This window comes from Haemaphysalis longicornis, unplaced genomic scaffold, assembly GCF_048455015.1.
Source record: "Haemaphysalis longicornis isolate Haplotype H1 unplaced genomic scaffold, Haemaphysalis longicornis Haplotype H1 scaffold_4, whole genome shotgun sequence".
Classification (NCBI taxonomy): domain Eukaryota; kingdom Metazoa; phylum Arthropoda; class Arachnida; order Ixodida; family Ixodidae; genus Haemaphysalis; species Haemaphysalis longicornis.
In genome coordinates this window covers 77,094,664-77,118,813 of record NW_027526361.1, presented here as the reverse complement: position 1 = coordinate 77,118,813, position 24,150 = coordinate 77,094,664, and positions in this window count along the sequence as shown.

Here is a 24,150-nt window from a genome sequence, read left to right as displayed (position 1 = left end):
GTCATTTTAATGAAGCTTACACATATAACATTCCCTTGCACCCTTCACTATTTTTATCAGACCATCCAATGTTCCCATACAAAAAAAATTCCCCCGCATATCCCCGAAGGGGAGTATGAGGAAGTGCGAAGCACGGGGTGATGCTATGAGGGGGAGTTTGTTGAAGTTTGGTGGCATTTTGCCCGTTAGTTACATTAACACCCCCTCGTGATCACGTTCGGCTTAACACGCCTCGTTTGTCCCTCTGCGGAAATCTTGGTGAATTAACGTGTATGTTCGAGAGGAGGAGCGCACCGCACCGCAGCGCACCGCAGCTGCGAAGCGCCGACCGGAGTGAAGGGAGAGGAGGCGCAGTCACGTGAGAGAATGCAGAACTAGCGGGTTTGTAGTATCACGTGTACACCACGCAGTTATCAAGCCGCTATAACGCCGCTGAGTCGCCAACGCACGCCGCTGACGACGTAGTTTGAATGCGTTAAAGATATAAGGCGCGTTACTAACACTGATATCAACGTCGCGTCAGTGGCTTAGTTGGTAGAGCGCTGCGCTGCGGCCGCAAAGTCCGCAGATCGAAACCTGGCGCCGGATGCTGTTTTTTTTTATATAGTGTAGTGGCCTGGCTGGCGCGCCGAGAGAGGGTGTTGCGAGCTGGAGAGTAGTAAAGGGGCTTTAGGAGATTAGGCGAGGGGGGAGAGGAGGCGCTATGCGAGCGCGACTATTCAGGCTCGCTTAAGAAGTGCATTCGCACTTATTCCTGGCCAATCTCCCACGTGGGTATGTGCCATGTCAGCGGCCAGGCAGCGCGCGCTCATCTCCCCCCGTTGCTAAGGAAGACGAAAAGCGCGCGCACCCGCAGCTGTTGCTATGCGGACGGCGGAAGGTTCGGGGTCGCTTATAAAGTGCATTCGCACTTAAAAGTTTTTAGTTACCTAGCAGATGTAGACTTTTTTAAAATACATATCATATAGACCATAACCTCACTTGTGTTCATTATGTGTTTTAAAACAGTGGTGGAACCTGAGACTTTACACCTTAGGTGCTTGCACTCACTGTTTTAATATGACCCTATACACCATTTATCTTAGTATACTCACTATGCTTTAATTATGGCCCTATACACCAACCCCCTGAGCAAAGTTTTTTAAACTAATGCCTCCTTTACAAATCTTTATCATCTCTTTCATCATTGTCATGGCGCTCTTTGCCTTTGTCGGCCTTGCGCCATTAAACCCAAAATCATCATCATCATCAGTCCAGCCTTCATTCTATTCACCGAAATATTTTCTCGTCATTAAGGCGGGAGAAATTCCTAGCAAGTTCATCTTTACGAAATCAGGCACGAGAAAAACAAAGGGAAAACCAGTACGACCGTGTTTCGCCTATTTGCAGTAAAAGGAAGGGGCCATTGCTCATAGTATAGTTCATGCAGTAAATCTTCATAATTCAATATATTGGAACATGGCCCCACTTCCGCGTCGCTAGTATAGCTATAAAATAAACTTAAACATTCAACATCAGGAAACATTACGAGACAATGAAACTCATGGCGGCGGCGCTTTTTATTACCATTAAGGCAACAACACATTTCCCATTTCGAAGCGTGTTGCCACAAAGGTTGCGACAAGGTTTAAAACACCCAACCAGTGTGCATCATTAACACTCGCCCGAAACTATGAGGAAATGACACCAGGCAGGCACGTAACCCCGCAATAACGTATTTTTAGCAGACTTAAGATGTTTAAATTAACGTGCAGATATGGGGAACGGGTAGATGTAGTTCCGTACAATAGTCACCATAATTTTTTTTATTTATGTGGTACCCACAGCGCCAGTATGGCATTGCTGGGGGGGGGGGGGGGGGCAGACACAAGTGAACACAAACTCAAATTAATTGAACAATACTCTTCTATAAGCGTTTTACAAAGTTTCGCACTAATTTTCTTTAAACACAACGCTGAAGTTTTCATTAGAAACATGCCAAGCACGCGTAGTGACGATGCAAACCTGAGCAGTCAGAGCTCCGTGCGAAAATAGTCACGGAACTGCGAGAAAACAGCCGAGTCCAAAAAGTGGCTGACTTGCAATCTTCGTGCCCGTTAGAGTGATGAGATTGCTGTGGCACGTACGGCCTCGTGGGAATACGCTAGTACCAACTGGAGTATCTCATCACCGAGATGCGATGGGGCTGTCGTAACCGAGTAGGGTTTCTTGGTTTTACTGTTTTTTATACGGAACGACACTAGGGGAAAGTCGCTGAATGATAAAGAACGTATACCGAAATCACTGGGCATATACAAAACGTGATGAGTTCGAACGAAGCGAGATACTCCCATTACTAAGATGGAGGGGTACGCTGCAGACTCGCACATGTATGGCACTATCGAATTACCTTTCGGAAAATAGGAAGCAATCAGGCTTCGTGTAATGGGCGTGTATTTCATGACGTAAAGGTTCTATCTTTTCGCTGAATAAAAGAGCAGACTAGCGCAATTTTCGTCGGGAATCAAAGTAAATTGAAAACCAGATTATGACTATATTAGAGTGCACGACATTTTTTTTTTTTCGGATGAATCAAATTTTAGCTGCAAAATAATCGCATGACAACTACGCTTGCTTGGCCCTATTTGCTGTTACATATTTTCAATCACTGCTGTTTAATACTCAATGGAATATGATTACCCGCGACAAACTTGAAGCGAATGTTGCACGGCTCATGTACACCTTACTTTTTTATTGGCTTTATGCGCATGCAATTCGGCGGCCTTCGTTCGGAGGGTCACCGTAGACTTTCTTTGGGACCGCTGCAGTGAGGTGAAGTAATCTTCAGAACATAGTTGTGAAAATACATGTTACTCTGTAGTTCAACCTAGAAAGATCAACCGTCGGTTTAATCAGGGTCGAATACATCTCGCCTTCACAAACACATAAAAAGCTTGACGGTGCTGGCTTGTCTCAATGCCAGCACGTAATAATTCTGAAAAGCAGGATTTCAGAATTAATACGTTCTAAATTCAGAAGAATACGATTGTGTACGTTTGTAGCATGTGTTTAAACAGGCTATTTCAGCAAGTGCGGGCCGAGGGATAGTTAACCTTCAGATAACGAATTCAATGCTTCACACGCTAATAACTTGTGGTCATCATTTGTTCGTGTGAGCTTCAATAAGCCAAATGCTTAAAGACAGACACCTTAAAGTTCTGCGTGGGCTCAGATGTCTGAAGATAATTTTGCGCGTTCAGGTAACCTGCATTACCAGGTCACTGCACACTCAAATTAGGAACCAATGATGACCACAGTCGGGGAATCTTACAAGAAAAAAGGTAAAAAAATGGCTGCTGATCCGCTGACTTTGCTGCAAATTTCTACATATGGTAGTCTCCGGCCACCCCTGCCACATAAATTTTCCATAAACACGGGAGTAGAGGAAGGGGGCGGGGAGGGGGAGGGGGGGAGCGGGCTGCTCAGGTCAATTCAGTTTTACCACGTTACCCTGCTCGCGCCATCTACTGGAACCATGTGTTACTTCTTAACTTGGAACACCGCCACGAATAAGTGGAAACCGCGAGGGGTTTTTGTGTTTTGGGATTAAAAATTTTTCAAATGCGTATTTTTATTTGCTGTCGCAAAAATCAAGCAGTCACATCTCTTTATTTACAAGACCGATACAAATATCATTTACATATTGATATCAATGCATTTATATTGATATGTATTGATAAGAATGCAAATATTATTTATGCAAACATTCATTGGGTTTTTCTTTTTGCTCAAAAATGTTGACAAGTATGAACGTTACCAAAATATATAGTATTTTAGAATTTCTCTACCTATACAGAAGTCTAGTTCGCGAATTCATTTAACTTGTGCGGGGGGGGGGGGGGGGGCTAAATCGAGGAGCAGGCAGACAGACATACAGCCAGACATACAGCCAGACATACAGACCAAAATATAAGGGGGGAGTCTTTTTTTCCTTCTTTTAAAGGGAAGGGGTCCTGTCCTTTCTTCATTTACGTGTGAAAAAGGCGTTGCGGCAAATCTAACTTCATTGCAAACGCTCAGCAGAAAATGATTTCGTAACTCTTGTTTTATAAGAACTGTTCAAAAAAATAATGTAACCGTTAGCCGCTACGACGATTTTATCTTTACTCCGAATTTTATTTACTTCTCACAATTAGGTAGTTCATAGTGAAGTTTCAAACGTTACACAACTTCCGTCTGCGCTCAGTACCTGAGCATATACTGAAGGCGTACGGCTACAGAAACTGCTGTAACTCTTATTCTACGAAAACTTTCTAAACTAACCTTATATGACTAGTGGACGCCAAGGCGACTGCATAGTTACGAAGAGTTTGATTGAATTTTCGCAGTTAGATAACCAGATATGAGTTCGTACCTTTGTCTTAAATTCTGCGCAACCTCTCTTCCCTGTACTAAACAGCTTCTCTGGTAATTCACGTGCACAGAGTTGTCCCACCTTCACAGAGTGGAACGGCTCATGGTTTTTTTTTTTGTTGTTGTTAAAGAAATGGACAGGAAAGTACTCCAAGAAAATGTGCAAAAGCAACTTGAGGGCTGTAGGATTTTCGCAGCTTGCCGAAATTAGTGAAAGTGGCTGTTACTCCTTCAAATTCTCCTTGAAAAATCCGGCTCTTCTCTTCTAAATATGCTACGAGTTATCGAAATGGCCATTCGCATCTCAGCGACACCAACACCTGGAAAAGGTCTCTTTAGAACAGCTGGATGAGCACGAAAACGCACAAAAGCATGCCCCTTCTCTACTGAAGCGTTCCGTATGTACAGGCGGTGACTTAACTTTCCTGACCACGCGAGCGCGTGGCAAAAGCCACCGATGCGCACTCTGGAGGCCTGGCGCCTGTTGTCGAGACAGGCGCGGCGCGCATGCGCCTCCCTTTTATACTCGCAGGCACACTGATTTTCTCGCTTACTGCAGAGGGGCTGCTGTGGTCACTGAAGCACCGCAGAGCGACGCCTTCGTAGCATTCCATTTATTACGATGACACATTTGCGGCCTGATGTGACGATTGCGCCGGCTTTGGCGCATATGCTCATTGCATCCTCATAAATGGTTAGGCGGAAGGATTTGTTTCGTATTTTTTTGTTTTGTCGTTTATGCACGCTGAGACTATAGCGGCTTCCGAACAGCGCCGCGGAATGAAGAGTGTATGAAGGGCAATCGCAGGGTGCCGTGCTATAGACAACATAATGCCGGCGAGATGAATTGCGAGCCTTTATTCATCGTATTTATTTTGTATGCTACTTGACCACTGAAGGTATCTTTCAGTAGGCTTTCAGGTGCCGCTAAAGTATGCGTTTTGCAAGGTTCGTAAAAGAAATTATCTCGGTATTTCTTTTCTTGTATACTTACTTAAAATTGATCCAAAGGAAGACTCCTATAAATTTTCTGTTCGCTCTGCACGTCGGCGTTCGTCAAAATGGCACCTCGGATTCCCACCCGAGAACGCCGTCAGATAATTCGCTACTTTCCCCCGTAAGATTATTCCCTTAGGGCCTCCCGAATTTATTTGGCACTAAGGAGCGGATCTTCAGCCACTGCAGGAACAATCAGCTTGTCCTTGTCTTCTGTTTTGGACCTTGTCCTTCCGCACCTATGGCCATCTGCAAGCCGGCCATCTTAATCCCTTTAGCATGACTTGCTCGCTAACAGCATTCTTCGATCTATTACTGAGCCCGGAAATTTTTCTTTGAGTAATGCCTTCCAGCAGTAGCGAATAATAATAGGAACCCGAGGTTCCATTTTGACGAATGTCGACGTGCAGAGCGAACAGACAATTAAATGAGTGCGTCCTTGGATCTTTTTTATATAAGGAAGCAGACAAAAAAGGACGATATAATTTCTCTTCATTAACTTGAAAATTGTCTACTTTATTGGCAGCGGAAAGCGAGCTGAAAGACAAGTTCAGTAGTCGAGTAGTTACAAAATAAGCAAAATGAATAAAGGTACGCGATCCATACCGCTGGAATTTCGTTGTCGATAGCGCAGCACCCTGTGATTGTGCTTCACGCACACTTCATTCAACGACGCCGTTCGCAAGCCACTAGTCTCAGCCTGTATTGACGATAAAAAACAAAACAGAAAAATACCAAACTAAACGTTCCCCGTACACATTTATCAGCGCTTGCGCCAAAAACGGCGCAATCATCACATAAGCCGCAAATGCTCCATCAAGATGAAAGAAGCGTTACAAAGGCGTCGCTCTGCGGTCCTCCAGTGATCATCGCAGCACCGCCGCAGGAAGCGAGAAAATCAGCGTGCCTGCGACTAAAAAAGGAAGCGCATGCGCGCGCGCCGGTCTCGAAAACAGGCGCCGGGCCTCCAGAGTGCGCGTTGGTGGCTTTTGCCACGCGCTCGCGTGGTCCGGAATATTAAGTCCCCGCCTGTACGGCACAACGAGCATACGGATTTCACCTGCAACATGACTCTGCGAAGCGAAATTAAAGCTAATATTACTTCCAAAAAACAGGGGAATGAGATCATTTCTCACAATAACAACATTTGGCACAGCTTTCATCTTTCTGTTTTCAGTAATGCGCGAAATCAGGCTCATGTTGTCATCCGCATATTCCGCATATACGGAATTCATACGGACAATTATTTGGTCTTTCTAGTATTCCCATAGAGAAAAAAGCAGTCTCCAATTATTTGACTGATATGAACTATTTTGTTATCAGGTGTTTCTCAGAAATATATCTTGTAATATCTTTATTTTGGCAGCCTTGATCCAGGCTAGGTAGCAACTCATTATGCTCATGAATACGAATCTGCGAAACCTTTCAGGGGGTTGAGTTTCTTTATCTCGAATGTCTGTACATTTACCGAACAGTTCAATCGGTCGCATATTTGGGAAAGTCTACCGAAAACTCAGGTGGATGCTCAGAATCGTCACTAGGACCTGGATGCATTAATCTAACATATACTATGAAGTTTCCTCTCTAGATAACGCCAGTGTCTAAAGTACAATAAAAAATTACACAATGCGTACAAAATATTTACATCGAGACATATTTTTTAACAGGGTAGGTGTTCTTGCTGGCCGTAATGTGTGTGGTGTGTGGCGTCATAAAATAATGTGTCATAGTTACTCCCACCGGTTACCCCGACCGTTAGCACGCCCTTTAGAGGAGCGCCCCGCGTCGTCCAAGCTTGCACGTGGTGCTTGCAAAAAATACCAAGTAAACAGTTCACATGCGTCCGCGCCTCAAGGAGGGAGCACAAGACACCTCGCCTACAGACGGCCCGTTCGGGAAGTCGGTTCCCGCCGGTTCTAGAGCGTGCTCATGTATTCGACTCTGGGGGAAATGTGAAAGCCTGCGGACAGAACGATCCTGGCCCACCAGTCATGCATGAGGAAGGCGAGAATATAGATGGATATTAAGATGACTACTTACTGCCACAGTGAAAAGCGACGACGGACTATGTAAATAAACAATTTCAAACCTAACGCAATACGTGGTGGTGGGTCCTTCATTGCTTACGTAGAAAGAAATTCTCCAGCTTCCCCATGGTCTAAGGGTTGCGCGACTTTGTGCAAGCTTCGCAATTTTTTTTTCAAAGTGCATACCGTTGTTCTAAACTCACAGACGGGCGTGCGCTTGGTTACCTAGTTAGCATCACGGCGATTAAGTTGAATAATTTCTCACTTGAACGCTCCCTTCTCTCTTTTCCCGGCCTCAGCTGAGACAACACTGAATGCGCTGAGATACGCGCAGGCGCTAAAAGGGGCCCCCGAGATTTCACGCCCATAGCCGCGCTCACTATCACTAGTTGTTTCCAGAGATCTCTGTGCCAGAAGCCAGATGCCGTGGCTGCCTGCGTGCGGCCGTTGGCTTGCGTAATAGCGTGTGCTGGCGTAAAATTGCGATGCCGAATTCGTGGTGCGCGCAGAGTCGCTCTCCACATCACACCAGAGTCGCAATGGGCTCCGGCAGGGGCTCCGGTGGGAACCGGGACGTAATGTTAGCTCTAAACTCTGGCGCAACGGGCCGACCAGCTCGGGCGAGGCGGCCGACGGTATGTGAATGAAGAAACGGGCGCCAGGCTGCGTCGGCTGCAGCTTTAATGAGGGGCAGCATTCGCGCAGAAACCTCGACGCGATGTAAGATTTAAAAAGCCTATACTTTCGCTCACAGTTGTTTTGACTCCTCAGTTGTATTGGTTTCACAGCTAATCGAGAGATATCTAATATCTGCCCTCGCATAGTTCACAGTAAGAAAGTGATTTGTATCTGTAGATAGATCTTTCCCGCATTTCAATGCATTCGGTCTCGGCTGAACGGTCAATGGATGTGATACACTCTTCAAAATTTTATGTTCAACACGCATGTTAGAGATGAACTTTGGAATGGAATTACTCATTTTCTTGCGGCCCGCAAGTATGTTTGAATTCGTGTGGACCATTAACTGTCGTGGGTAACCTCTTCAACCCACATTGCGCCTCCTTCGTTCTAGCGTTTAGACTCTAGCTGTTAGGTGCCTATTTGGGGAACAAAAATGTGGAACTTCGTTCTCTCTTAAACCTCTCTTGACGCACTTGCACTTACCCCCTAAAATACGGAAAAATTTGCCTTAGTTCATTACTTTCCAAAATATTGATAATTGATTAGATGTAACGTCCTGCCATTTTGTCCCTAGACGTTCTCTAGATTAATTGGCGCTGATTATACGGAAAGGCGAGTTTTAGCTTTGGAATGTAACAGCGTGTCTTTTACAAAATAACACAGAGTCACTGCCTCACATTGAGCTTGGTAAAAAGGCACAATAGCAGTATAAAACCAAACCAAATACGTTAAAATTGGCTGAAAGTCCTCCATATAAATAGCAGTGGCCTCCGCGATGCTCCTCAGACAGCGGGGAGCGGCTGCCAACAAGGAATAATGAAATGTGCAAAGCTCGTTCGAGATTATGTGTGGAGGCTTTGCGAATACCTCAGACCAGCGCATTTGCGTTTTTTGTGCAACATGAACGTGGGCAATATTTGCTATCTCGTACGCGAATACAATTGCCCGAACTAAATCGTGCGTCACGTGTAGATGTCTTATTTTCAAGTAAAGTATCGACCAACTTAGGCTGTGCTAAAAAAGAGGGAAAGAGGAAGACCGGACGACCTCCTCATCAATTATTCAACTAGCGTGTGTTTTGAGTTTTGAGTTTGAGTTTGAGTTTTGCTTGTTGTGAACGTTAGCTGGTTTAGCTATGCACACGGCACCTAGCTAACGTAAACAGCACTATCGCGGTACGCGCACGAGAAACTACGCATTTTTCCGCAGGGTTTCTAGGAACGCAATTTTGACAGGCCTGTCGGCCGGAGCTGGAGTAACGTACAAGCAGCTAATAGCAAAGAACGTACGTGGTCTGAGAGTAAAATAAACGAAACTTTTTACAGGCAGCTAAAATATTCCGCCAACGTGCTCTGGGGATCGTCGGCATCTTTGCTGGCGTACAGATGTTAACCATGATGTTCAGGAAACCACATGTGTTTGTTCCAGCTGTTTAGATCTATAGAAAACATGAGCAGTTTTATTTCAAAATTCCAGATGATCGTCCAGATCCGTGTAGCAAGCAGTTGTAATTAGAGGCTTTACCTAACTCCAGCGTGCATATGGGCTATTTGTTATTTCATAGAACTCACAATCGATGTCTTTCTCGCGTAATAACCTATTGTATTTTGTTTGTACACGCCCTGAGGATTCATGAAGACAGTTTCAATGAGTTGCCTCGCTTGGCGTCGTACTTTTAAGCTTCTGGCTAAATACCAGAATTCGTTGTGCCATTCTGGGCGAAGGAGGCAAACGCGACAGAGGACTCCGCAGAACACTTTAAGGATGAATGACGAGCGCCTGTTTTAGCTAACTTTGGATGTTTTCATGTTGTCGACCACATGCGCAATTGTTTTTGATGTGAATATTTTCTCCCTTGAAACCTAGTTGGGAGTAGACTTAACACAAAAGATATAGCATACTGTAGCCGTAGAGGGCACACTACACTAACAAGAAAAGTAATCTTGGGTGCAGGAATATTTTCAGGTTATATCTTCACACGAATTTTGATGTAGCGCTGTAAATAGCATCCTACAAATCTGGGTGTGTGGCCTTGGTTATTGAAGCAATTTCGGAAATCAACCGGTACCTGACTAGTTTATTTACATTCATGTTGTACAAAAGCTTCCCACCTTTTCGGTGAGTGGAGTAAAAATGCCAAAAGTACCTAATGGGAGTCGTCGAATAAAAAGTCCACATAGCCGCGTTAAAATATTGAACTAAAAAATGTCCCCCAAACCACGTCGCACACGAGTGTGAACCGCGCGTTGCTCTTGAGCGAGCAGCAGTATTGTCCCGCGTGCCGCTCGCAAGCACCGTGGTACTGTCCGAGGAGTGCTTACCCTTGCCTTCGGGTAGAACATTGGCGTATCGAGGAAAAGAAAGAAAAAAAGGGAAGGAGCAATAAATAATACTTCCAGCGCTCAAGCGATTGCAATAGTGACTTGCGAACACCACACTTCTACACAACAGCTCATAAGATCTCAAAATCAACCCAACACAACGGTCTGAATTCAAATGAAATGTAAGGTTGCCTTAAAAACATTTCACTGCGCTGAAAAAATTCATGGATGGAATAAGGCAACGCCACAAGAGGCACAGTGTAGGCGCCCTCTTTTGTCTGACTTTGTCCTTATCTTTTTAGGGCGAGTTTCTGTACATTAGATATAAGTTAAAGACTGGCATAAAAGTACACCTTACTGTGGCATAGAAAATAGCTGGAGTAGACGCTTTAAAAACCGTCTAAAAAAGAAGACATGGGCTGTTGCGACCGGGCGGGGGCACCCGATCCAAACTCCGTGGCCTCCGACATACGAGTGGTAGCGTGTATGATGCGAGCGGCCAGCCGCTGTTGCAGCCGTGAAGAAGTCCAGAAGCCGTAGGCTAACGTAACTGTTTACTTCATAGCGAGAGGTGAGCCGAAGCCAAAGAACAATGCCCCGACGGGCGAGGTTACAATACAGGACTCGAGCAGAGCGACAACATCGATTCGCTGCTCTAACAGGAATGGTTTACAACGCTTAGGCAGCTCTATTTATACCCAAAAGCGGTAACGGTCAAACGCAACAGGCTGGAACACGCACAACACTCTTTCCAGAGTTCGTAAGCCGTTCATAGCCTCGGGCACGTTGAGTCCGAGAGAGGGGAGAGAGGAGGACTCCGTTGCGATCACCGGGGCTCTGTGTCCTTGAAGAGCGTGGAGACGAGCCACGCAGGCAGCCGCCGAAGTTCAGCCGCCGAATGCGCAGAGAGCGAAGCGTCTGACGAGGCTTTGTCGCAACTTGTTGCCGACATGATTGCGCCTGTTTTCGAAGGCGCACGAGTGGCTTCGCCGCACAGCCGAGGAGTGATGCGGGGAAGTACTGCGGCGCTGGCCCATTCGTAACAGCTTCTCCGCCGGGGGTCCGAGATCCCGATGGATAAGGGTCTGCAACCGTTGTCCGGAGGGATGCTGTCGAAGTGAAGTGTTCGGCAGACGCTCGACTCCAGGCCTTGGCTGTACGACACCGTGCTGGAGCTTCACCGGGCGGGTCACTGGACGAGTAGTGGCTCCCCAAGAACGTCTCTGGCTTGGTCAGGCAAGCAACAGAACACAGGAATACACAACCGCATCGCCGGCAAGTGCGAAGACAAATCAACACTGAAGATCTACCAGGCTTTTAGTTGCGAAAAAGTACGCGAATAACTAACTACTCTAGTTATATTTTTGCCCAGCAGTACTTTAGACACGTGAACAAACCTGAAAGTTGACATTTCGCGTGATTGGAAATGTCCCACACAAAAAAATTGCAATCATAAAGGGCAAAACATGTTCCAGGAAAAACAATGAAATTGAGAAAGTCAGGCGTCTACAGGCCATTTCTCGCGCAGAGAGCTGCGATTTGAGCTCTCATCATTGCTCCGAGCTTTTCCCCTTGTATCGCACTTTAGGTGCGCCCGTTCTCTGAAAGAGACTGCTGCGACCGCGTGAAAAGACACCGGTCGTCTTGTTCGACAAAGGTCGCGCGCGCGGAGGAGCGATAAGGATTTTCCATCGTTCAAACGAGAGGCGCGCACTCCTTTTTGGAGGCGGCGTCCCCCTGGCGCGATGCGAGCTCACGGCTTTGCCCCTTCGCGTGCCTGCACTGAAACACGCGCCGCAAGTACCCGCGGAAGTTTTCGCGATCTCCTCGTTGCTCGCCTTCTTACGAATGCGTTCGGCAAGCAAACGCCGGAACGCATTTACGTTCTCTCCTCTAGGCTGATCGGTTCCCGACTTCGGCTCAGCCGCAGTCGACACCGCAACCTCAACTAGCTTAGCCCATATTGGCCTATCATCGGGAGAATCAGCTGGGAGTGACACGGGCACGACGAGCTCTTTAGACACCGGGTAGCTTCGTACAGTCACTACCTCGTCGTCCCTCGCGCTTACGGCGGCAGCCTCAGCAAGCGAAGCCCGAAGCGTGTTCCCGTTCTGCTTCCTCACTGCCAGAACTACACTACAACCAGGCTGCTCTGTCTCAAAAGACGGCTCGGCCGCCCCAGACACCTGAATCTCTACGAGCTCGGCTGGCCGTGGCTCGAGGTCAGCTACCTGAGCTGGTGGCAGGACGGAATCGGCTTGCTCAGTGGCGAGATCGTCCTGATTGCCGACTGAACTGTGCAAACCGCTCGCTGCTTCGAATGCAGGCTTTGCCACCACATCGCTCGTTTCCGCACTACCGTCCGAAGGAACAACCTCCGTTTCAGCGGACTCGTGCGGCGTCTCGGAAAGCTCATCGTTTACGCATTCCTGCGAAACGTCGCTATCTCGCGAAATGTTCATGTTCAGACCGGTAGCCATTTCCATGGCCTCCCGCGAATTTGAACCGTCTGAACACTCCGCCGAGATCTCTACAACAAACGCCGGCACATTATCGCACTCAGTGGACACGCACTGCCCTCTGCCGCCTCTGCCGACAGTCTGAGCTAACGCGCCGTCGTTATCTCTCTCAGCAACCTTGACGCGCTGCGGGGCAGCAACGGTCGCTTCCGACTCGCGCTCCCGAGCGTCTGCTACTTTCTTTTCGTTACCGTGGCCAGTTTCTCTATCCACGACAACGAGGTCTTTCTCGAGCAACAATTCTAACTCAGGCTTCACGTCTTCCTGCTCGAGTTGAATTTCATGCTCTAGGTGCTTGTTCTCCCGTTGGAGTCTCTCTTTTTCGAGCCTCTTTGCTTCCTGTTCAAGGCGCTCGAACTCGAGGTCGTACCATCGCATCTTTGCCTCGTGCTTGAGCTTGCGTTCCTGCTCTTGTTTCTGCCACTCGAGCTCCTCTACTCGCTTTCTTTCCTCGCGTTCCTGCCTCTCGAACTCCTCACGCCGGCGCTCAGCCTCTGCGGCCTGACGTTTCGCGGTCTCCCTGCCATTGATCCGCTCAATGCATTCCGACAGCTCCTCATCGTCAGCACCAACAGCGAGTATAGCCTGTATCAGCTCTGGCTTTCTCAGCGCGTCCGTAACATCCAAGCGCAACTCTTTTGCAAGCTCCAACAACTGCGGTTTTTTCAATGCTTTCAAATTCATGGCCGGTCTAGAGTACTGCTTTCCCACTGCTCCAAAAATGTTTTGCGCGATTAACCCACGCGACAAAAACACACGCCCTACCAGCTATCCTCAGAAGCCTGGTAAAACTCAGTGAAGAAAAGTCCCGCACTCACCCTTGACCGCCGTGAATTCTGCGAAGTCCGAAGCCGCCTTGACGTCCGTGGTGTTGGATCTCGCACCGCTGGCTTCAGGTGTTACGAAGTTGCCATCCCACCGCTGCCAACCAGTTGTTGCGACCGGGCGGGGGCACCCGATCCAAACTCCGTGGCCTCCGACATACGAGTGGTAGCGTGTATGATGCGAGCGGCCAGCCGCTGTTGCAGCCGTGAAGAAGTCCAGAAGCCGTAGGCTAACGTAACTGTTTACTTCATAGCGAGAGGTGAGCCGAAGCCAAAGAACAATGCCCCGACGGGCGAGGTTACAATACAGGACTCGAGCAGAGCGACAACATCGATTCGCTGCTCTAACAGGAATGGTTTACAACGCTTAGGCAGCTCTATTTATACCCAAAAGCGGTAACGGTCAAACGCAACAGGCTGGAACACGCACAACACTCTTTCCAGAGTTCGTAAGCCGTTCATAGCCTCGGGCACGTTGAGTCCGAGAGAGGGGAGAGAGGAGGACTCCGTTGCGATCACCGGGGCTCTGTGTCCTTGAAGAGCGTGGAGACGAGCCACGCAGGCAGCCGCCGAAGTTCAGCCGCCGAATGCGCAGAGAGCGAAGCGTCTGACGAGGCTTTGTCGCAACTTGTTGCCGACATGATTGCGCCTGTTTTCGAAGGCGCACGAGTGGCTTCGCCGCACAGCCGAGGAGTGATGCGGGGAAGTACTGCGGCGCTGGCCCATTCGTAACAGGGCCAATGACGGTGCTGTGATCAAGGGTCCGTAATAAAAAAAAAATCACGCCAAGAAATAAAAGCTAGAACTGTGCTTCTTATATTGACGGTAGCGAGCAAATAAACAGAATATTGATTTGAATTGGTTTATTTGTTAAAATCTTTAGCGCCTGCGCAAGGAAAATGTCTCATTTCAACGTGTTCCGTTCTAGTTGTCTTTATTAGCAATTTTGACTTTCGCCTGGCGTAGCTAGTTAGGCATATTGGCTCGGTAACATCACCATGTCTGTTAAAGATGTTCGTCTTAGTGTTCACTCAGAGGATTTAATCAGCAACCGTGTTCATGCATTTCAAGGAGCGAGCGTTTAAGCTACACCTATCTGCGGGGTTTTCGTGCTGGCCTAAAGAAGCGTTTGCTTCAATTTCTCAAGCTCTGATTGATTAAAGCAAAACCTAAATACAACAGCCACTTTGAACAGCCCCTTCTGGAAGAGAGAGAGAGAGAACGATCTTTAATGAAGTCTGGCGATGTTAGCCGGGCTAAAATGCCCAACTTGCGACGCCAGGTGATGAAGTGATTAAGGTGATGGCGATGATGTTCAAGAACTTGATGCGCACAGAAACAGCGAGTTATTCTCAGCGACTGGTCCAGACCTGTGCTCTCTGTGCAGGTACTCTATCAGAGCTTTTGCAGCCCGTACAGCACGTTTTTGAGAAACCCATGGTCCTGAAACATGCCTTAGCCGAATGTCCACGGAAAGCGGCAGCACCAAATGCACTGCGAGGGACACTCTTTGAGCCTTCAATCGAGCACATTCACAGAGTAGGTGCTGGAGGGTTTATCGCATATCACATTGTGGGCAGACTGGCGACGTAGCTCATTTTATCTTAAAAAGGAAGTATCGCGTGTATGCGACATTCAAACGCATGCCATGTAGAATTGCTTTTACCCTCTTGGAGGGTACTGGTGGCATTTTGAATTTGCAGTTGGGGTCGATAGAAGATAGCGGCACGTAATGACGTGATATGTCATCCCAGGCTGCACGCTGCATGTTCCATTCCATGCTGGATGCAAGTACAGATGCATCTTTCCTGGAGAATGGTGTTGCTATTGCCTATGCACAATGGTTATGCGTGACGGATGCAGCAATGTCCGCCTTCACATTGCTAGTTATCCTACAATGGGCTGGAATCCACTGAACCGCTATGTGATGGTGCGCTTGTAGAGCTTGGAGACGTAAAGCGTGTATGCCAGACACAAGCGGGTCTTTTGGAAAAGACGCTAGACATTGAAGGGCAGCCCGTGAGTCTGTCAAGATGGCCCACTCTCAAGCGGGTTGCTTGATGATATGAGCGAAAACCACCCCCAGAGCTGCAAGTTCAATAGCCGTAGTTGACGTTTTGTGACTTAGCAATGTACTGATGGTGGTGCGTGATGCCTGTATCCACACTCCGATAGCGGATGATGTTGATGACACCGACCCATCAGTGTATACTTGAGTGTCGTCTTTGTATATCCGAGAAATGTAGCTGAGAGCGAAGAACTTCAGTGCTGGAGCCGGAATACGTTCCTTCCTCGTGATGCCGGGCACAGTAGCCGTTACTGGATTGGGCAGGAACCTCCAGGGCCGGTGCTCCGGAAGAGCAGGCTCTTGATAGACCTTCGGCAGATATTCACGCACTTCTTTGCCCCAGCTTGTGGCTAGATGATGGCCCCGCTGTCTTGCCACAATCTGAATACGTGCACGAAGCAATTCCTGCGTGCTTAGAGCAAGTAATGAGTACTACCGACATATAGCGCTCCTAAATTGTGTCAGGCAACTAATGGTAAAGATGGTGCTTTCCGCTTGGACTGGGATTTGACCATCCGAGATATATACCAAGCACAGATATCTGGTTTCCGCAAGGGTCGTAGCAGCTTTGACAACGTCATCTCCCTTGCGAATAGCATAAGACAAGCAAAGTGCCGGCGGAAGATTACTGTTCCCGTGTTCCTCGACATCAAGTCAGCGTATGACTGCGTCGAGCATGAAGCCATCCCCTCCGCGCTGAATCTTTAGGGATCAGGGGATGCATGTATGCATGGCTATCGGACTACCTCTCCGATAGGTATGCTTACATGTCTACCGACAGCGGCGACTCATCGCTACACCAGGTGACCCGAGGTGTTCCCCAGGGTAAGGTGCTGAGCCCTACACTCGTTAACATTGCCGTAGTTGGCCTGAGAAAATGTGTGCCACAGTCGGAAGAAATCGCTCTGTACGCCGGCGACATCTGCAAATGTAGTTCTGGCCGCAATAGGCGAGTGTTCCGGTCAAGACTGCAGCGAGCAATTTACTCCATAGCGGCATTTCTGGCAACGCGAGGATTAGTGATTTCAGAGAACAAACGTGCTGTGAAAGCCTTGTCAAAGCGTGACCTTACGCGCTACGGCCTCACTTTTGGAGGCACCGCTATTGCATTCGTCCCAACCAACACGTTTTTTGAGCGAAACATTTTATAGTAATCTCACCTCGGAGCCTCATGTTCGCCACCTCAGGACAAGATTACTTCATTGGCCCGCATATTCCGCATGCTCTCCACCAACTCCGGCAGTTGTTCAGTCAACTCCCTTATCCGGCTATACAAAGCACTTTGCGTTGGCCTGATCTGTTACAGCATCCCTGCTTTGGCCCCTATATCAAAAGGAACTGTCAAAGCACTAGAGAGCATGCAAGCGCAAATCCTGTGGGTCTGCGCTGGCGTTCCAAAGACAACCTCTACAATCAAACGCTGATATAACGCTTCTGGAAGCTTCTACGCAAAGGGACGTCTGTGTTTAGCCAACTTACAGAATTCACAAATATACTGGAAATTCTTCTCAAGATCATTGAGGCTTCGCTGATTAGTTACAACGTCTCCCCAATGCCTCTATGAAAGATAACTGAAAATTGGTGATAATTTCTGTAGATCTACAATGACACCTCAAAGGACTGCTTGTTTCTAACATGAGCACAAACTTTATCATGAAGGCGTCGTTATTGGCGCTGTTATTCTGTAAGAACAAATGAATGGTCTAGTTGAAAACCACACTGATAAAATCGACCCGCATTATCATCCAGCAACACATAGGCCAAATTGCGCTATAAAACCTGGGATTAATCGTTTCGGGGCAACCTAGAACCACATCCAAAATAATGCGTTCACACCGGTATTAGGCTAGGCCATTCTTTTGTATTTATTACACACATTTAAAAACGGTATTGCCAAACTAAACAACTTCCACGAAGACGCACATACCGAAGAACGATACTAGTATTTGGATGTCGGTTATCACACGATGTTGACGCAAGGTAGGCGGAAGCGTTTTGCCGCTGGGAAATTTCGCAACAGCTTGCCTCTCTCCCAGCTTTGCCGCGAAGCGTAATGGGATTTATACTTTGCAAATAACGACGAACTATAGAGCCTGTGCTCTCTTTGTCGCTGCTGAGCGAAAAATATTTCACTTGCCGCCGTTTAGGAAGGAGGCCTCCTTACAAACAACTGGACAAAAATAAAGTTCTCTCTCTCTCTCTCTCTCTCTCTCTCTCTCTCTCTCTCTCTCTCTCTCTCTCTCTCTCTCTCTCTCTCTCTCTCTCTCTCTCTCTCTCTCTCTCTCTCTCTCTCTCTCCCGCGGAGGCCCGCGCTCACAGAGAGGAACCTATTGTGAGCACGTGCTCGGCGTCAAATTTCTTTCGTATGCCCCCCTTCCAGCTTTTCTATCTATGTGTGCCATCGCCTACGATGCCACCTCGAAGGCACATATCATCAGAACGCACCCGGGCATGCCCGCCGCCGGTTTTATTATGTTCCGTTTCTCATTTTTTTTTTCTTTTGCCAAAGGGATTCTATAATTCTAAAAATCGCTGTATCGCAGCGTTCCTTTCTCGAAAACGAAGTGGATCGCCATTCCTTCAATACGAGCGCGCCTGCCATTGTCGAGCTGAAAAGATGCGACAAATGCCATGTGTTTAACGGAAGCTCATAGGGCGAAAGCAGCTGGAGAGTTCCCTTTCGGGTTTTGCTGCAAGCCTGTTTACCAGCTTGATGGAATACGAAACTTGTTGTCGAAATGCAGCTACGTGACCTGTTGAAGCGAATAACGGAAATCAAGGGCGGTTTAGAATACTTTTTACTTTCTTCGGCTTTCTTTGTTCGCTATTGCAATCTATGTACTTTATGCGACCCTGGTTAATTAGGTGAAATAACGAACAACCACGTATGACAACCGACTGTTCAGTCTGCCTCAATAGTAGAAGTGAAACGCGGTCGTCCGCGGCAATTCGGGGACGAAGACAGGCGGGTGTGGAGAAAGTTGGCGAACGGACTCAAACGGCCACACCCGTACTTCAATTGAGCACTAATTCTTTCGCGTTCAAAACTAAATAAGGAGCACGCAGGTGTTCTACAACTTCTTTTGTGCTTGGCCCGACTCGAGCTGAAGTTATAAATTTTTGTTGGGCTTACATCCTCCTTTATTCGATGTCATTCGAACACAAGCTTTTTCATCTATTTTTGCGAGTAGTTCAACGTGAATTTTTATAAATTCTTGGACATTTCGAATACGTAAAGACGTAGCCCGAAATAGGAAGAGCGTAGGATATTACTTTAGACGAATTTTTCTGGCATATTCTTTGGCAGCTGCATTTAAAGGAGTACTTAGGTGAGCTTTTCCGATCTGAAATTAGCCTACATAACAACAGTATTCGTGAACATTCGCGTAACTGAGGAATTCTCTTCAGTCCCCGAACGCACTTTCCGCTTACTTTTGGCCACACATGTATTTGCGCCAACTAAACCTAGAGTTCCCTTTCCCCTGAATAATGTTAACGTCTATAACCTATGCCACCAATTTTACTAAGTTTGAAAGGTTCGGCCTATATGTGCAAAGTGTTCCCTTTCTTTGTAGAGTCAGAAATGTCTTTTGTGCAGCGAAAAAAAATATCGCTCAAACAAAAGCCAGCCTGAAAATTCGACGCTACAACGTTGACGAAAAAAGTGTTACGCAGACAAATCGACGCAAGAAATGTGCTTGGTTCGCCAAGATAATTTGGGCATGATAAATGTGAATGTCACTTCTGTTTTCCCTTCGTAAAGACACTCTTGTCACCATTTTAATCGCAAGGTTGCGCAACAGAGAAGATTATACCCATTTACTCTTAGCGCATGCGGCACGCTCATCATTTAGCGCACCCCTGTCATTAATTTTCAGGTTTTCGAGGTTATTTCGCATTTTGGCTCCAATCCTTTTTGAAAAAGAGCTATGAACGTTTGACTTCATTAAATCATCTAGGTATAACATATTGCCTCGAAACGGCACAACAGCTGTTCTTTTACGTTGTCTAATCTTATACCAAAAATATTACAGCCAACGTTTTGTAAAAGGTGAAGGTCGCACTTTTATTGCACAGCACGGAGGTTCTGCATTCGCTTATTTCGTCATCAAACAGCGCAAATTCATTACCGGCATTGCGCATCAGCTAGAAATTTTGCGTGCACACAGAGGTAGGTATGTCATTGTTTTAACGCGATATTTAGAAAACCTAATCCAAACTTTATTGACGGCGAAGCAGATCATAATTTTTCGTGGCCGCAGTTAAAAATATCAAAGAATTGACGAGAGCGCGCACGTGAGCGCGATCATCGCAGCGACCGCACGGCAGTTAACAAAACAGAGAAAATGCCGAGCGCACGTGTGTGCGTGGCTCAAGGCGTCCGCTCAGCGCCCCCGGCGCACGTTTATCAAGCAATCCATAGGCCCTTAGGAAGATGCAAAAAAAAAAAAAAAAAACACCGGACTTCGCCGTAATCATTACAACACTTGCTCGGAACGATAAAGACACGTCATAGCGAACGCCCCCCCCACGGTGATGTCCGATGATTCGAAAAAAATTAAAAGAACCTCACAATTATAGCAGAAATCATGAAGTAAAGGTCGTCGCGGCATCGAAGAACAACAAATCGGCTGCAATCATGGACTTAAACCGCCTTGATTGTCGTGAAAGCTGCGTACAGCTTCGCTACCTTCAAGTCTTACGTTTTGGTGTGAGCTTCCTTCATTTTTTCCAGTGCTGTAACGCACCAATAGGGAAGTAAGCGTCTGGACACCCTTCAAAAAAGCCTATGTAGGCCACATATAATGCCCGTAATTGAATGTTCTCCAAATTTGGTTGCACCTAATTTTCCTTTGGCGGTACTTCAATACTAAGTCCCACAATCATACAGTGTTGCCGCAAACCATTTAAATTAGGTTCGAGTGACCGCCATTTAGTAATAACCTTCCAACTGTTACGTTCCCGAACATTCTCATGGTGAATCCCTGCAGCCGGCTTGTTCCGGAAAATCTCGTTAACGCAATTGTTCGCTAGGTCAGGGAATCTCTGGAAGATGAGAGGTTTCGCAGCGTTGTGCTGCGAAATCGGCTTACTAAAGTGTGAAAAGTATGCGAACAAAGGAAACATTTGGCCGCGTATCTGCTCCTTTCGTTGCAAATGTCAAAAGACGATAGCTTTTGCAGACACTTGCCAAGGAAATGCCCTCCTTTGCCTTCCCGCTCCCCTCTCATGCTGTTCCTGTACCGTCGCGCTCATCCCAAGGTGAACACAATAAAGGTTTGTGCAAGTCGATTTGAATTTACCGCGTTCCACTGCTACAGGCCGGGTTCCTCGATGCCAGCGCTGCAGTACGGCGGAGACGCGCGTGAATGGAGGCGGCCGACTACAAGGTTTATAGAACCGCGTGGCCGGTTCTATATAGATAGAACCGCGTGACCGGTTCTATATATCTATAGCTCCAATTGAGCGACAATGACATTACGGTTGAGCTACATTCAAAGTATAGCTTCTCTCTCTAGTTACATTGATTCTGCAGTGCGGAACTTGAAAGAAAAGTGAACTAGGAACTAGGTGCAGGCGATCTATCTTTCTTTGGTCTACTGAACATAGCCACAAAAGTACGCCAATAAACTGAAAAGCAACAACATTTTACGCCATATTCGCACAAGTGATATACGATTCAAGAGGAAAATACAGCGCAGCTGGAACGATGACAAATTAAAGACTGCACATACACGAGCGCTGAAGAATTTCCAGTGTGTTTCTCCAGCCTTTCTTTGTCCTGTTGAAAACGACTATGTCCTTTTCCTCTTGATCATATCTAACGAACACTCTCAGATAGCCACGTTAGCTCTACAAGGCTGTTTCTTGGCGTAACCTAACTCGGGTATTAAGCGTGAGGACATGTGTCAGAGAATGGCCTCCGAGATTCCCCCGCGCGCGTTTTGCTCTGGCCGTCCCAATCGCCGTGCGCCCCAACCAAATTTTGTAAGCGTGCTGGTTCGCACGCGCTCCGCCAGATGTCAGAGCTCACCTATGCATCGAATGCATCGTTCAGCCCGTTGGGTTGCTGTTTATGCGGCATTTCGCAGCATGTCAACACTGCAGTTTCTCTGGTCTTGGCACGAGTGTATTTGCTGGTCTGCTCCTGCCGAAGATTCTGACACAGAACACCTGTAATGAATATGCTTTTCATTGGAACAGGCGAGAACTCGACACCTTCGAGGCACAGGCCTCCGTCCTTGCAGGTCGATCCCACCGACCACTGCTCACTCGCGCTTTTCCGTGGAGCGAAAGCCAACATATAACTGTAATATACGTTTTATGCCGTTACGCATAAAATCGCATTTAGAAAAAGAGCCGCCTACCGTTGTTCGCTGATTCTAAAGCGAACGTATACACAACCGTCGAGTACCCCGCGTATGGCATCAAATGTGCAGTCCTACATTTCTACAGAAATGTAAATTGGCGGAGTTCATATAACTGATCGCTACAAAGCGTGGATAAAGACAATTAGCTGAACATAATTTAAATTAAAAAATACTGAAAGTAGAAAAATAAGAAATATAAAAGTGACACTAACAAATTCAAAAATATAAATCCTACGCAGCTCCTCCACAAAACAGACCAAAATAAAGGAGCAGTGAAAATAATGACAAAAACGTGAATAAAAAAATCGCGCGTAACGCCCTACCTTGAACCTTGTAACGCCCTACATTTGAACAGAAATGCATAATAGCGCGAATAGACATCATTGATCGAACAGAATTTTAAAAACAAAAAATACAAAACCTAGAAAGGAAATATCAAAGTGAACTTACGAATTCAAAACTATGAGTCCTATACATCTACCACGCAAAGCGAAGAAAATAATAAAATGATCTGACAAAATTAACGACGGAAACAAATATAAAAAATAATGAAAAATGATCACAGTTTAGCGCGCTGCATTTGTGCAAAAAATGTATAATTGGCGGAGGTAACATGTGTAAATAATCGTTATAACAGTGTGGACGCAGAACATTGCCCGTACGGAATCTCAAAGGAGCCAAAAGCATAAAATACAATATAAGAGCTAACTTACAAAACAGAAAAATGTGCAGTCACACACCTCCTCCAAAAAAGGAAGACAAAAAGAAGAAAAAATCGCTACGGAAACACGGACGAAAATATCGCGAAAACGATCAGCCATGTAAACTCCTGCCTTTACATAGAAGTGCATAATTGGCACGATAAGATCTTCAAATTATCTTCAAAATAGCGTAAATGGAGCTAACTAATTGAATGGAACTTGAAAACAGAAAAGACGACAAAAATAAAAAATAACACATTTTAAAAGTGCTCTTACAAGTTAAACAAGCGAAGTTAGCATATTTAATCGTTGAATTTATATGGAACCACAAATCTAGCTTAGTCATCTGTGTGCACAGGTATACAAGCAAAAAGCTTCCTCAATTGCAAGCACATACCATTAATAATTCCCACATCCCGCGATAATTATGCAGCTTTATATGCTACGATGCATCGTGTGGTTTTTACAGACGACGATTAGCTTTTCTTAACTGCCGCGCAAATGCGCTATATGAGTTCATAAAGCGCCTACTAAAACCTCGCAAATACTCACTGGCACTGAATTGCAATGGACGGTGGTGTCTGAAAGTATTACGGGTGGTTTGTGTCGGACTTGCATGCTTACGATTCTCTAAGCCTGCCTGAAAAAGCCGCGGCGTAATATTGTATTTATGCGACATAAGCTTATGCAAGCCGCCACTCTTGTAAATAATGTTGGGTGATGACGTGAGGGGTTTTTCAAGGGCGGCGCGTCTAAATACACATTGACAAATCTAAAATAAAATCAAAAAAGGGTCGCGAAGCAGCAGCAGAGTGTGCCAGAACCGACTGTGCTTCGTTCGGGTGATTGCTGCTTAATCTTTGTACTTGGGCGCCTCATATTATTAAGTTAACCAAAATAGATTTTTTGGTTATTGTTTTGTACCTGTCATTTTAAAGTTGGCTGCTCGACTCAATTTGACTGCAAGCTGGGAAAACGTGCGCTTCCTCGCTTGCGCCAAGCTGCAGCAGAATATTTGATGCATAGGTGGCGAGCGCCGCGGTGCGGCGGGAGAAGCGGCCACGCCCCCTTTTCTACTTACGCTCTCTCCGGCCGATTGGGACGGCCGGAGCAAAACGCGCGTGGGGAAATCTCAGAGGCCGTGGTCAGAGAGTCAGCTGCTCTTATTGGTTGCGCAACTCGTAAGGGGGCGCGCAAGCCGATAATCATCCTCCGAACCTCCATGTAAAATTTTCAGAAACTAAAATTTC